This window comes from Oncorhynchus mykiss, chromosome 12, assembly GCF_057628025.1.
Source record: "Oncorhynchus mykiss isolate SJ-2025 chromosome 12, ASM5762802v1, whole genome shotgun sequence".
NCBI lineage: Eukaryota > Metazoa > Chordata > Actinopteri > Salmoniformes > Salmonidae > Oncorhynchus > Oncorhynchus mykiss.
This window is the reverse complement of record NC_143033.1, coordinates 10,842,320-10,856,622: the sequence shown is the minus strand read 5'-3', so window position 1 is coordinate 10,856,622 and position 14,303 is coordinate 10,842,320. Positions and strand designations below refer to the sequence as shown.

The 14,303-nt window shown below is 36.3% G+C and overlaps 1 protein-coding gene across 2 annotated transcripts in view; it reads left to right on the top strand.

The window, feature by feature from the left end:
* zbtb7c (zinc finger and BTB domain containing 7C) overlaps window positions 1-14,303 on the top strand; it is a 37,897-nt gene that overhangs the window by 15,686 nt on the left and 7,908 nt on the right. The window contains exon 1 of one of the 2 annotated variants that reach the window (XM_021622625.3): window positions 8,759-9,165. The exons of the other annotated variant lie outside the window; for it this stretch is intronic. The gene's annotated coding sequence lies outside the window, so the exon portion shown is untranslated. Of the gene's footprint in view, window positions 1-8,758; window positions 9,166-14,303 lie in introns of those variants that run through there. 2 annotated transcript variants of the gene reach the window in all.

The window sequence follows — 14,303 nt, the reverse complement described above, 5'->3', positions numbered from 1 at the left end:
AATATGGCTGAGCAGTATAATATAGCTGAGCAGTATAATATAGCAGAGCAGTATAATATGGCAGAGCAGTATAATATAGCTGAGCAGTATAATATGGCAGAGCAGTATAATATAGCTGAGCAGTATAATATGGCAGAGCAGTATAATATGGCTGAGCAGTATAATATAGCAGAGCAGTATAATATAGCAGAGCAGTATAATATAGCAGAGCAGTATAATATGGCTGAGCAGTATAATATAGCAGAGCAGTATAATATAGCAGAGCAGTATAATATAGCTGAGCAGTATAATATAGCAGAGCAGTATAATATGGCTGAGCAGTATAATATAGCTGAGCAGTATAATATAGCTGAGCAGTATAATATGGCTGAGCAGTATAATATGGCTGAGCAGTATAATATAGCAGAGCAGTATAATATAGCTGAGCAGTATAATATGGCTGAGCAGTATAATATGGCTGAGCAGTATAATATAGCAGAGCAGTATAATATAGCAGAGCAGTATAATATAGCTGAGCAGTATAATATAGCAGAGCAGTATAATATGGCTGAGCAGTATAATATGGCAGAGCAGTATAATATAGCTGAGCAGTATAATATAGCAGAGCAGTATAATATGGCTGAGCAGTATAATATAGCAGAGCAGTATAATATGGCTGAGCAGTATAATATGGCTGAGCAGTATAATATAGCTGAGCAGTATAATATAGCTGAGCAGTATAATATAGCTGAGCAGTATAATATAGCAGAGCAGTATAATATAGCTGAGCAGTATAATATAGCTGAGCAGTATAATATAGCTGAGCAGTATAATATAGCTGAGCAGTATAATATAGCTGAGCAGTATAATATAGCAGAGCAGTATAATATGGCTGAGCAGTATAATATAGCTGAGCAGTATAATATGGCTGAGCAGTATAATATAGCTGAGCAGTATAATATAGCAGAGCAGTATAATATGGCTGAGCAGTATAATATGGCTGAGCAGTATAATATAGCAGAGCAGTATAATATGGCTGAGCAGTATAATATAGCTGAGCAGTATAATATAGCTGAGCAGTATAATATAGCTGAGCAGTATAATATAGCAGAGCAGTATAATATAGCTGAGCAGTATAATATAGCTGAGCAGTATAATATAGCTGAGCAGTATAATATAGCAGAGCAGTATAATATGGCTGAGCAGTATAATATAGCTGAGCAGTATAATATAGCAGAGCAGTATAATATAGCAGAGCAGTATAATATAGCAGAGCAGTATAATATGGCTGAGCAGTATAATATAGCTGAGCAGTATAATATAGCAGAGCAGTATAATATAGCAGAGCAGTATAATATGGCTGAGCAGTATAATATAGCTGAGCAGTATAATATAGCAGAGCAGTATAATATAGCAGAGCAGTATAATATAGCAGAGCAGTATAATATGGCTGAGCAGTATAATATAGCTGAGCAGTATAATATAGCAGAGCAGTATAATATAGCAGAGCAGTATAATATGGCTGAGCAGTATAATATGGCTGAGCAGTATAATATAGCTGAGCAGTATAATATAGCTGAGCAGTATAATATGGCTGAGCAGTATAATATGGCTGAGCAGTATAATATAGCAGAGCAGTATAATATAGCTGAGCAGTATAATATGGCTGAGCAGTATAATATGGCTGAGCAGTATAATATAGCAGAGCAGTATAATATAGCAGAGCAGTATAATATAGCTGAGCAGTATAATATAGCAGAGCAGTATAATATGGCTGAGCAGTATAATATGGCAGAGCAGTATAATATAGCTGAGCAGTATAATATAGCAGAGCAGTATAATATGGCTGAGCAGTATAATATAGCAGAGCAGTATAATATGGCTGAGCAGTATAATATGGCTGAGCAGTATAATATAGCTGAGCAGTATAATATAGCTGAGCAGTATAATATAGCTGAGCAGTATAATATAGCAGAGCAGTATAATATAGCTGAGCAGTATAATATAGCTGAGCAGTATAATATAGCTGAGCAGTATAATATAGCTGAGCAGTATAATATAGCTGAGCAGTATAATATAGCAGAGCAGTATAATATGGCTGAGCAGTATAATATAGCTGAGCAGTATAATATGGCTGAGCAGTATAATATAGCTGAGCAGTATAATATAGCAGAGCAGTATAATATAGCAGAGCAGTATAATATGGCTGAGCAGTATAATATGGCAGAGCAGTATAATATAGCTGAGCAGTATAATATAGCTGAGCAGTATAATATAGCTGAGCAGTATAATATAGCAGAGCAGTATAATATAGCAGAGCAGTATAATATAGCAGAGCAGTATAATATGGCTGAGCAGTATAATATAGCTGAGCAGTATAATATAGCTGAGCAGTATAATATAGCAGAGCAGTATAATATGGCTGAGCAGTATAATATGGCTGAGCAGTATAATATAGCTGAGCAGTATAATATAGCTGAGCAGTATAATATAGCAGAGCAGTATAATATGGCTGAGCAGTATAATATAGCAGAGCAGTATAATATAGCAGAGCAGTATAATATAGCAGAGCAGTATAATATAGCAGAGCAGTATAATATAGCAGAGCAGTATAATATAGCAGAGCAGTATAATATAGCAGAGCAGTATAATATAGCAGAGCAGTATAATATGGCTGAGCAGTATAATATGGCTGAGCAGTTTAATATAGCTGAGCAGTATAATATAGCAGAGCAGTATAATATAGCAGAGCAGTATAATATAGCAGAGCAGTATAATATAGCAGAGCAGTATAATATAGCAGAGCAGTATAATATAGCAGAGCAGTATAATATAGCAGAGCAGTATAATATAGCAGAGCAGTATAATATAGCAGAGCAGTATAATATAGCTGAGCAGTATAATATGGCTGAGCAGTTTAATATAGCTGAGCAGTATAATATAGCAGAGCAGTATAATATAGCAGAGCAGTATAATATAGCAGAGCAGTATAATATAGCAGAGCAGTATAATATAGCTGAGCAGTATAATATAGCAGAGCAGTATAATATAGCTGAGCAGTATAATATAGCTGAGCAGTATAATATAGCTGAGCAGTATAATATAGCAGAGCAGTATAATATAGCAGAGCAGTATAATATAGCAGAGCAGTATAATATAGCAGAGCAGTATAATATAGCAGAGCAGTATAATATAGCTGAGCAGTATAATATAGCTGAGCAGTATAATATAGCAGAGCAGTATAATATGGCTGAGCAGTATAATATAGCTGAGCAGTATAATATAGCAGAGCAGTATAATATAGCATATAGCAGAGCAGTATAATATAGCAGAGCAGTATAATATAGCTGAGCAGTATAATATAGCAGAGCAGTATAATATAGCATATAGCAGAGCAGTATAATATAGCATATAGCAGAGCAGTATAATATAGCAGAGCAGTATAATATAGCATATAGCAAAGCAGTATAATATAGCAGAGCAGTATAATATGGCTGAGCAGTATAATATAGCTGAGCAGTATAATATGGCTGAGCAGTATAATATGGCTGAGCAGTATAATATGGCTGAGCAGTATAATATAGCTGAGCAGTATAATATAGCAGAGCAGTATAATATAGCTGAGCAGTATAATATGGCTGAGCAGTATAATATAGCAGAGCAGTATAATATAGCATATAGCAGAGCAGTATAATATAGCATATAGCAGAGCAGTATAATATAGCAGAGCAGTATAATATAGCATATAGCAAAGCAGTATAATATAGCAGAGCAGTATAATATGGCTGAGCAGTATAATATAGCTGAGCAGTATAATATGGCTGAGCAGTATAATATGGCTGAGCAGTATAATATGGCTGAGCAGTATAATATAGCTGAGCAGTATAATATAGCAGAGCAGTATAATATAGCTGAGCAGTATAATATGGCTGAGCAGTATAATATAGCTGAGCAGTATAATATAGCAGAGCAGTATAATATAGCTGAGCAGTATAATATAGCAGAGCAGTATAATATAGCAGAGCAGTATAATATAGCTGAGCAGTATAATATAGCAGAGCAGTATAATATGGCTGAGCAGTATAATATAGCAGAGCAGTATAATATGGCTGAGCAGTATAATATGGCTGAGCAGTATAATATAGCAGAGCAGTATAATATGGCTGAGCAGTATAATATAGCATATAGCTGAGCAGTATAATATAGCTGAGCAGTATAATATAGCTGAGCAGTATAATATAGCAGAGCAGTATAATATGGCTGAGCAGTATAATATGGCTGAGCAGTATAATATAGCAGAGCAGTATAATATGGCTGAGCAATATAATATAGCAGAGCAGTATAATATGGCTGAGCAGTATAATATAGCAGAGCAGTATAATATGGCTGAGCAGTATAATATAGCTGAGCAGTATAATATAGCTGAGCAGTATAATATAGCAGAGCAGTATAATATAGCAGAGCAGTATAATATGGCTGAGCAGTATAATATAGCAGAGCAGTATAATATAGCAGAGCAGCATAATATAGCATATAGCTGAGCAGTATAATATAGCTGAGCAGTATAATATAGCATATAGCTGAGCAGTATAATATAGCATATAGCTGAGCAGTATAATATAGCTGAGCAGTATAATATAGCTGAGCAGTATAATATAGCAGAGCAGTATAATATAGCAGAGCAGTATAATATAGCATATAGCTGAGCAGTATAATATAGCTGAGCAGTATAATATAGCTGAGCAGTATAATATAGCTGAGCAGTATAATATAGCTGAGCAGTATAATATGGCAGAGCAGCATAATATAGCTGAGCAGTATAATATAGCAGAGCAGTATAATATAGCAGAGCAGCATAATATAGCTGAGCAGTATAATATAGCTGAGCAGTATAATATAGCAGAGCAGTATAATATAGCTGAGCAGTATAATATAGCAGAGCAGTATAATATGGCTGAGCAGTATAATATAGCTGAGCAGTATAATATAGCAGAGCAGTATAATATAGCAGAGCAGTATAATATGGCTGAGCAGTATAATATAGCAGAGCAGTATAATATAGCAGAGCAGTATAATATGGCTGAGCAGTATAATATAGCAGAGCAGTATAATATAGCAGAGCAGTATAATATAGCTGAGCAGTATAATATAGCAGAGCAGTATAATATGGCTGAGCAGTATAATATAGCTGAGCAGTATAATATAGCTGAGCAGTATAATATGGCTGAGCAGTATAATATGGCTGAGCAGTATAATATGGCTGAGCAGTATAATATAGCAGAGCAGTATAATATAGCTGAGCAGTATAATATGGCTGAGCAGTATAATATGGCTGAGCAGTATAATATAGCAGAGCAGTATAATATAGCAGAGCAGTATAATATAGCTGAGCAGTATAATATAGCTGAGCAGTATAATATAGCAGAGCAGTATAATATGGCTGAGCAGTATAATATGGCAGAGCAGTATAATATAGCTGAGCAGTATAATATAGCAGAGCAGTATAATATGGCTGAGCAGTATAATATAGCAGAGCAGTATAATATGGCTGAGCAGTATAATATGGCTGAGCAGTATAATATAGCTGAGCAGTATAATATAGCTGAGCAGTATAATATAGCTGAGCAGTATAATATAGCAGAGCAGTATAATATAGCAGAGCAGTATAATATAGCAGAGCAGTATAATATGGCTGAGCAGTATAATATAGCTGAGCAGTATAATATAGCAGAGCAGTATAATATAGCAGAGCAGTATAATATAGCAGAGCAGTATAATATGGCTGAGCAGTATAATATGGCAGAGCAGTATAATATGGCTGAGCAGTATAATATGGCTGAGCAGTATAATATAGCTGAGCAGTATAATATAGCAGAGCAGTATAATATAGCAGAGCAGTATAATATGGCTGAGCAGTATAATATAGCTGAGCAGTATAATATAGCAGAGCAGTATAATATAGCAGAGCAGTATAATATGGCTGAGCAGTATAATATGGCTGAGCAGTATAATATAGCTGAGCAGTATAATATAGCAGAGCAGTATAATATAGCAGAGCAGTATAATATGGCAGAGCAGTATAATATAGCTGAGCAGTATAATATGGCAGAGCAGTATAATATAGCAGAGCAGTATAATATGGCTGAGCAGTATAATATGGCTGAGCAGTATAATATGGCTGAGCAGTATAATATGGCTGAGCAGTATAATATAGCAGAGCAGTATAATATAGCTGAGCAGTATAATATAGCAGAGCAGTATAATATAGCAGAGCAGTATAATATGGCTGAGCAGTATAATATAGCTGAGCAGTATAATATGGCTGAGCAGTATAATATAGCAGAGCAGTATAATATAGCTGAGCAGTATAATATGGCAGAGCAGTATAATATAGCAGAGCAGTATAATATGGCAGAGCAGTATAATATAGCAGAGCAGTATAATATAGCAGAGCAGTATAATATGGCTGAGCAGTATAATATAGCAGAGCAGTATAATATAGCTGAGCAGTATAATATAGCAGAGCAGTATAATATGGCTGAGCAGTATAATATAGCAGAGCAGTATAATATGGCTGAGCAGTATAATATAGCTGAGCAGTATAATATAGCAGAGCAGTATAATATAGCAGAGCAGTATAATATAGCTGAGCAGTATAATATGGCAGAGCAGTATAATATAGCAGAGCAGTATAATATAGCAGAGCAGTATAATATGGCTGAGCAGTATAATATGGCTGAGCAGTATAATATAGCTGAGCAGTATAATATGGCAGAGCAGTATAATATAGCAGAGCAGTATAATATGGCTGAGCAGTATAATATGGCTGAGCAGTATAATATAGCAGAGCAGTATAATATGGCTGAGCAGTATAATATGGCTGAGCAGTATAATATAGCTGAGCAGTATAATATGGCAGAGCAGTATAATATAGCAGAGCAGTATAATATAGCAGAGCAGTATAATATGGCTGAGCAGTATAATATGGCTGAGCAGTATAATATAGCAGAGCAGTATAATATAGCAGAGCAGTATAATATGGCAGAGCAGTATAATATGGCAGAGCAGTATAATATAGCAGAGCAGTATAATATAGCAGAGCAGTATAATATGGCTGAGCAGTATAATATGGCAGAGCAGTATAATATAGCAGAGCAGTATAATATAGCAGAGCAGTATAATATAGCAGAGCAGTATAATATAGCTGAGCAGTATAATATGGCTGAGCAGTATAATATGGTCTCACTGCTGTGATCTCTGACTCAAACTGAAGAACCTGTCACCTCTCTGATCGTCCTAAGTAGACTTTGAATCACTTGCAGGAAGTCAAACAAGGGATCATATCATGAAATGTCATTTAATTAAATACATATGCAGTTCAAATCTTTAGTTTCTGTTTTGGATTTAGTCTTGCACAAAATGTATTTATATTTTTTACATACAAAATATTTATTAAAATATGTATTCGTACAACATCTTCTAAAAATGATCCAATAAATCCGAGTGAGCGACGTAGTGGAGTTTGACTAGACGTTAATCAACAGGAAACAGACAGGTTGTTAAAGAACAGATTGGAGAGCTGCTCCAGATTATAAACTCAGATTAGCATAGTGTGTCTCCAAGGCCATAGTGAGCGTTTACGAACAGACTGAGTTTGTGGTGTGACGGAGCCACAAATAGAATATCCATTAAGGGTGCGAAAAGGTTGAATGACAGAAAATTGTTCGAATTGAGACCGTAGTCACTGAAGGGCTACAGGACTGTAATGTATCATGTCTTATTTGACAAAGGAAAACATACCAATCACATTTTGGGGTTTTAATCTTAAATCTTGAAGTTGTTGCTTCACCTCTGATCTCTACTCTGTTGCTTCACCTCTGATCTCTACTCTGTTGCTTCACCTCTGATCTCTACACTGTTGCTTCACCTCTGATCTCTACTCTGTTGCTTCACCTCTGATCTCTACTCTGTTGCTTCACCTCTGATCTCTACTCTGTTGCTTCACCTCTGATCTCTACTCTGTTGCTTCACCTCTGATCTCTACTCTGTTGCTTCACCTCTGATCTCTACTCTGTTGCTTCACCTCTGATCTCTACTCTGTTGCTTCACCTCTGATCTCTACTCTGTTGCTTCACCTCTGATCTCTACTCTGTTGCTTCACCTCTGATCTCTACTCTGTTGCTTCACCTCTGATCTCTACTCTGTTGCTTCACCTCTGATCTCTACTCTGTTGCTTCACCTCTGATCTCTACTCTGTTGCTTCACCTCTGATCTCTACTCTGTTGCTTCACCTCTGATCTCTACTCTGTTGCTTCACCTCTGATCTCTACTCTGTTGCTTCACCTCTGATCTCTACTCTGTTGCTTCACCTCTGATCTATACTCTGTTGCTTCACCTCTGATCTCTACTCTGTTGCTTCACCTCTGATCTCTACTCTGTTGCTTCACCTCTGATCTCTACTCTGTTGCTTCACCTCTGATCTCTACTCTGTTGCTTCATCTCTGATCTCTGTTGTAGTGACCAGTGGAGGTTCATAAATAGCATTTTTTAAATATCATTTTTTACATTTCTTTCCTTAATTTTTTTGTTATACCCTAAACCCTTACTGCTTCACCCCTCTCCTTCCATAATGCAATTCACTCTAACAAAACAACAAATTCATTTTGTCTGACCTAAATCAGAGGGTGTCTGAGCCATGAGTTTATAACACACTGTGCTTAACTTGTGTTGTGGAGGAGGGCTGGGGTATTATTATCTTTCAGCTACCCACCCTGCTATAAAAACTAGTGGTGCAACATCTCCACATAGCAGTAATGCTGCTCTGCTCTCCCTCCCTACTGTGAATCTGACAAGCCTGCCTTCCCTGCCTGCCGTCTCTCAACTCCTCTGTTGCTCTGCTCACCAGCCTGTTTACGTCTGCCAGGGACACACACACCTCTCTCCGCTCCGGTCCGGTCTGGCGGTCCACTGTTAACCTCCTTTAGCTGCTACTTGTCTTTGTATTTGGAAGTGTTGGATATTTCCTGGTTTTTGTGAATGGGCGGCCGATGCGAGGTGGCTGTGACTGTGAATGGACTGACTGTGTCAGCTCTGGGTACACTATTCTGAAGAGGCAATGTGACAGGTCTCTGGACACCACTGGTAGACTCTGAATTATAAACAAACGGAAAGAAAGGAATTAAGAAGGTAGGTAAATGAGGATTCCATTTAGAATTCTAAGGATTCTTGTTTTTCAATTCTGCTGACTTGTGGCATGCTGAAAATTCTGTATCTACTTTGGATACGTTTGTGTTTGAGTGAGTGTGCCTGCTTATTGCTGCAGTGAATGAGTCTTTCTTTACTACAGTACATGTGTACAGTGCACCTGTTCAGTGTGTGTATGTGTTTGTGTGTGTGGAGTTAGGTATGTTTTAGGTGTTTAGAGCGCTGTCTGTTGTGTTGTATTCCTCCCAGGTGCAACACTCTGAAAGTGCCTCATCTCCAGGTGTGGATACATACATTTATGACTCACATAATTGTTTTGGATAGCACTATGAGACACCGTCTTGAGAAAATGAGGTTGCCAAGACCTCTTTCGCAATAAAAATGTGGAGACAACATGAACAGGAATTTATTTTACTGGGTAGAAGAAATGTTAAATACAGTATTTTGGCTTTAACATTTTAAAATCTTATTGTATTCTCCTGATGGGGTTTAATTTAATTCATTATTTAGTCAAAACACACACTTGCGCTGGTGGATTTGTGGCAAAAAAAAAGCTGAATAAAATGTGTAAGAGAATTTAACTCTTACATTGCACTGGGGCTAAGATATAACTCCTAAAACAAAAGTTTTTGTAAGTTGAAGTAGGAGAGTGTTGAGAGAATAAGAACTGAGGGGTATCGAAGATGACTGTTTGTGACACTCTTATCCCCTCAAAACATAGGGATTAGGCTAGCTTGTTTTACAACAACTGTTTCTTGTCTACTTTTTTTTAAATCATTGGAGTACTGTAAATATATATAAAAGAGATGTTGAAACATTCAAGTCAAATTAGCTACAAGGATTTGTTCTACGGAGAAGCAAATATGAAAATATATTTTGTAAAGCCATTATCCGTTGACAGTAGCCTCATCTGCTATCTGGTTGACTCTTAATGAGACTGTCTGAATTATAATTAATTTGTCATAAATCACTTAAACTCACAACAGGAGGACAGGTTGTGAGGATTGATCAAAGTGGTTGTCAAGGAGACACCAACAATTCTTTAAAAACGACCATCTCTGCCATGGGATCATCAATCATTTAATTAAAAGCATCAGTGGTCAAAATTGAACTCATTAATTTAAATTTAAATATTGCATTATCATAAGTATATCATCAGTAAATTAATATCTATTCATGATTTATAATGGTTCTATAACTGAATAATAGTAGCCAATTAACTAATTATAAACCCTTTATGAATACAAACTTATTGTAAAGAATGATATCTTGCTAAATCATATTTAATAAAGTGGATACTCTTTTACATAAAAAGTTACCAGAATGGATTCAATGAAACCAAAGGTTGTCCTCTGAGACCTAATAAAGTACCAAAACAATGTATTGACTGGTGCAGATAATGGTGTGAACCTCGGGGCTCTCCTGGAGGCTCAGTGGATGGCTCCATAATAAACTCCTATAGGATTGGTCTTTATTTAAACAAACAAACTGTACGATTGGCTTATAGGTTTAATGAGCTTTCAATTCACTAGTGCAAAACATTGACTGTTTCTAGTACATTCTCATTACACATTCCATAATCAAAAATACATTGTTGGAATTAACATAAATATTCATGTTGTCAATATTTTTTTCTGTAGCGCACCAGCTGATAATATGTATGTTATACTGTAGGTAAAAGTATGCATCAGAGATGTCTTAATATACAGTATACAGTATCAACTATTTATATCTTTAAATTAATTTGTCCTCCCCAAAAATGCACTATTTCTATATGAACATTTTGTCTATAGAAAAAAGCCACTTCATCAACTGTATGTCACAGGTGCCGTCGATCCAGACGAGTAGTTTCATATCAATATCCTTTATATTCTGTGACTCTAGTAGTTTCATATCAATATCCTTTATATTCTGTGACTCTAGTAGTTTCATATCAATATCCTTTATATTCTGTGACTCTAGTAGTTTCATATCAATATCCTTTATATTCTGTGACTCTAGTAGTTTCATATCAATATCCTTTATATTCTCTGACTCTAGTAGTTTCATATCAATATCCTTTATATTCTGTGACTCTAGTAGTTTCATATCAATATCCTTTATATTCTGTGACTATTCAGTTAAGAATAAATTTGATTTAAAACAATCAACAACAAAAAACACAAAATCATAAATGAAGCATATATAAGTTATGAACTTTGTTCGAGTGTATCTGTGGACGGCTCTGTGTTTACCTGTAGTAATATTATTGGGAGTCTGATAGTGTACGACAATCTATATATATATATTTTAAATCAGGGGTGGAAAAAGTACTCAATTGTCATACTTGAGTAAAAGTAAAGATACCTTAATAGAAAAAATGGCTCAGGTAAAAGTGACCCAGTAAAATACTACTTGAGGTAAAGTCTAAAAGTATCTGGTTTGAAATGAACTTAAGTACATTGGTGGAAAAAGTACTAAATTGTCATACTGGAGTAAACATTACAAGTTAATAGTAAATGCTATGTAAATGCTATAGTAAATGCTATGTAAATGCTATAGTAAATGCTATGTAAATGCTATAGTAAATGCTATGTAAATGCTATAGGAAATGCTATGTAAATGCTATAGTAAATGCTATGTAAATGCTATAGTAAATGCTATGTAAATGCTATAGTAAATGCTATGTAAATGCTATAGTAAATGCTATAGTAAATGCTATGTAAATGCTATAGTAAATGCTATGTAAATGCTATAGTAAATGCTATGTAAATGCTATAGTAAATGCTATGTAAATGCTATAGTAAATGCTATGTAAATGCTATAGTAAATGCTATGTAAATGCTATAGTAAATGCTATAGTAAATGCTATGTAAATGCTATAGTAAATGCTATGTAAATGCTATAGTAAATGCTATACATCAAATTATTTTATTGAGCAAACCAGACGGCACAATGTATGTTTTTTGTTTATTTTTACGGGCACACAGGGGCACACCAACACTCTGACTTCATTTACACACACAGTGTTTGTGTTTAGTGAGGCCGCCAGACAGGGATGACAGTTTACACACACAGTGTTTGTGTTTAGTGAGGCCGCCAGACAGGGATGACAGTTTACACACACAGTGTTTGTGTTTAGTGAGGCCGCCAGACAGGGATGACAGTTTACACACACAGTGTTTGTGTTTAGTGAGGCCGCCAGACAGGAATGACAGTTTACACACACAGTGTTTGTGTTTAGTGAGGCCGCCAGATAGGGATGACTGTTTACACACACAGTGTTTGTGTTTAGTGAGGGTTAGGGTTAGATAGGGATGACAGTGCTCTTTATTGGTATACATGTGAATTGGACCATGTTGCTGTCATGCCTGAGCATTCGAAATGGGACAAATACTTTTGGGAGTCATATTTTCTTCAGGAATAAGTTGTCAAAAATATAAATATTAAAGTAAAGTCCAGACACTCCCCCCCCAAAAAGATGTTTTACTTTAAGTCCTTTACACCACTGAAACAATTAATAACCAACTCATTCTAAACACAGGCTGTAAGTAAGTTTGGCTCTAAATGCCATTGTACAATGTTCTGAGTTAACTAAGTCTCCCAGCTAACACATTTAATATGCTATATACGGCATAGCTCAGTCCAGACAAGTGTTTCCCCCAGACAGTGGAGCTTGGTGGCCCTTGGTAGCCTTTGGGGGAGCTTGGTGCCCTTTGGGAGAGCTTGGTAGCCTTTGGGAGAGCTTGGTAGCCCTGGGGTCACTAATCAGAGGTGGTGATGGGGAGTTTGGAACACAGAAAGAGAACTATGTTACTGTTAGCCCCTGTCTGTCTGGCCCCTGGCAGCCTCTAATGATGACACTGCCTGCCACAGCACTAGAGGTGAGCGAGGACACAGTGTCAGTGGTGATTTGGGATGGGGGGTACATAGTGACTGAGGGGTCGGAGGGAAGCAGAGGAGCTGTGGATCCTGGATAGACCAACCTGCTCTCTCATTGTGACATCCTCTTCTGCTTTTCAAAACCTCATGTTCTTCCTGCTCATTAGCAATGATATACAGCACTATTAGGATTATTATAATTCAAATCAGGTAAAAAAAATACATGTTTTAATCCAAAACAGTATGTGATAGTCTTTATTTATTTTATTTTTTTTACATATTTGATTGTAATAGTTGCCTTGTAAGCATTACCTGGGACTATTTGACATTACCTGGGACTATTTGACATTACCTGGGACTATTTGACATTATCTGGGACTATTTGACATTACCTGGGACTATTTGACATTACCTGGGACTATTTGACATTACCTGGGACTATTTGACATTATCTGGGACTATTTGACATTATCTGGGACTATTTGACATTATCTGGGACTATTTGACATTACCTGGGACTATTTGACATTATCTGGGACTATTTGACATTACCTGGGACTATTTGACATTACCTGGGACTATTTGACATTATCTGGGACTATTTGACATTATCTGGGACTATTTGACATTACCTGGGACTATTTGACATTATCTGGGACTATTTGACATTATCTGGGACTATTTGACATTATCTGGGACTATTTGACATTACCTGGGACTATTTGACATTATCTGGGACTATTTGACATTATCTGGGACTATTTGACATTATCTGGGACTATTTGACATTACCTGGGACTATTTGACATTATCTGGGACTATTTGACATTACCTGGGACTATTTGACATTATCTGGGACTATTTGACATTATCTGGGACTATTTGACATTATCTGGGACTATTTGACATTACCTGGGACTATTTGACATTATCTGGGACTATTTGACATTACCTGGGACTATTTGACATTATCTGGGACTATTTGACATTATCTGGGACTATTTGACATTACCTGGGACTATTTGACATTATCTGGGACTATTTGACATTACCTGGGACTATTTGACAAAGCATAGTGGAAAAGGTACTCTATGGGCTCTATTGAGAACAAACACTGGATTGATGCTGTCTTTCCATTGACTGACAGACAGACAGGACAGGCAGAGACTGCCAGAGCAAATCATACAAAAATAAGGGGTTATCAGGCCCTTTGACAAAAGTTTACAAATGTCCCCACCCTGAGGGAGGGAGGGAGGGAG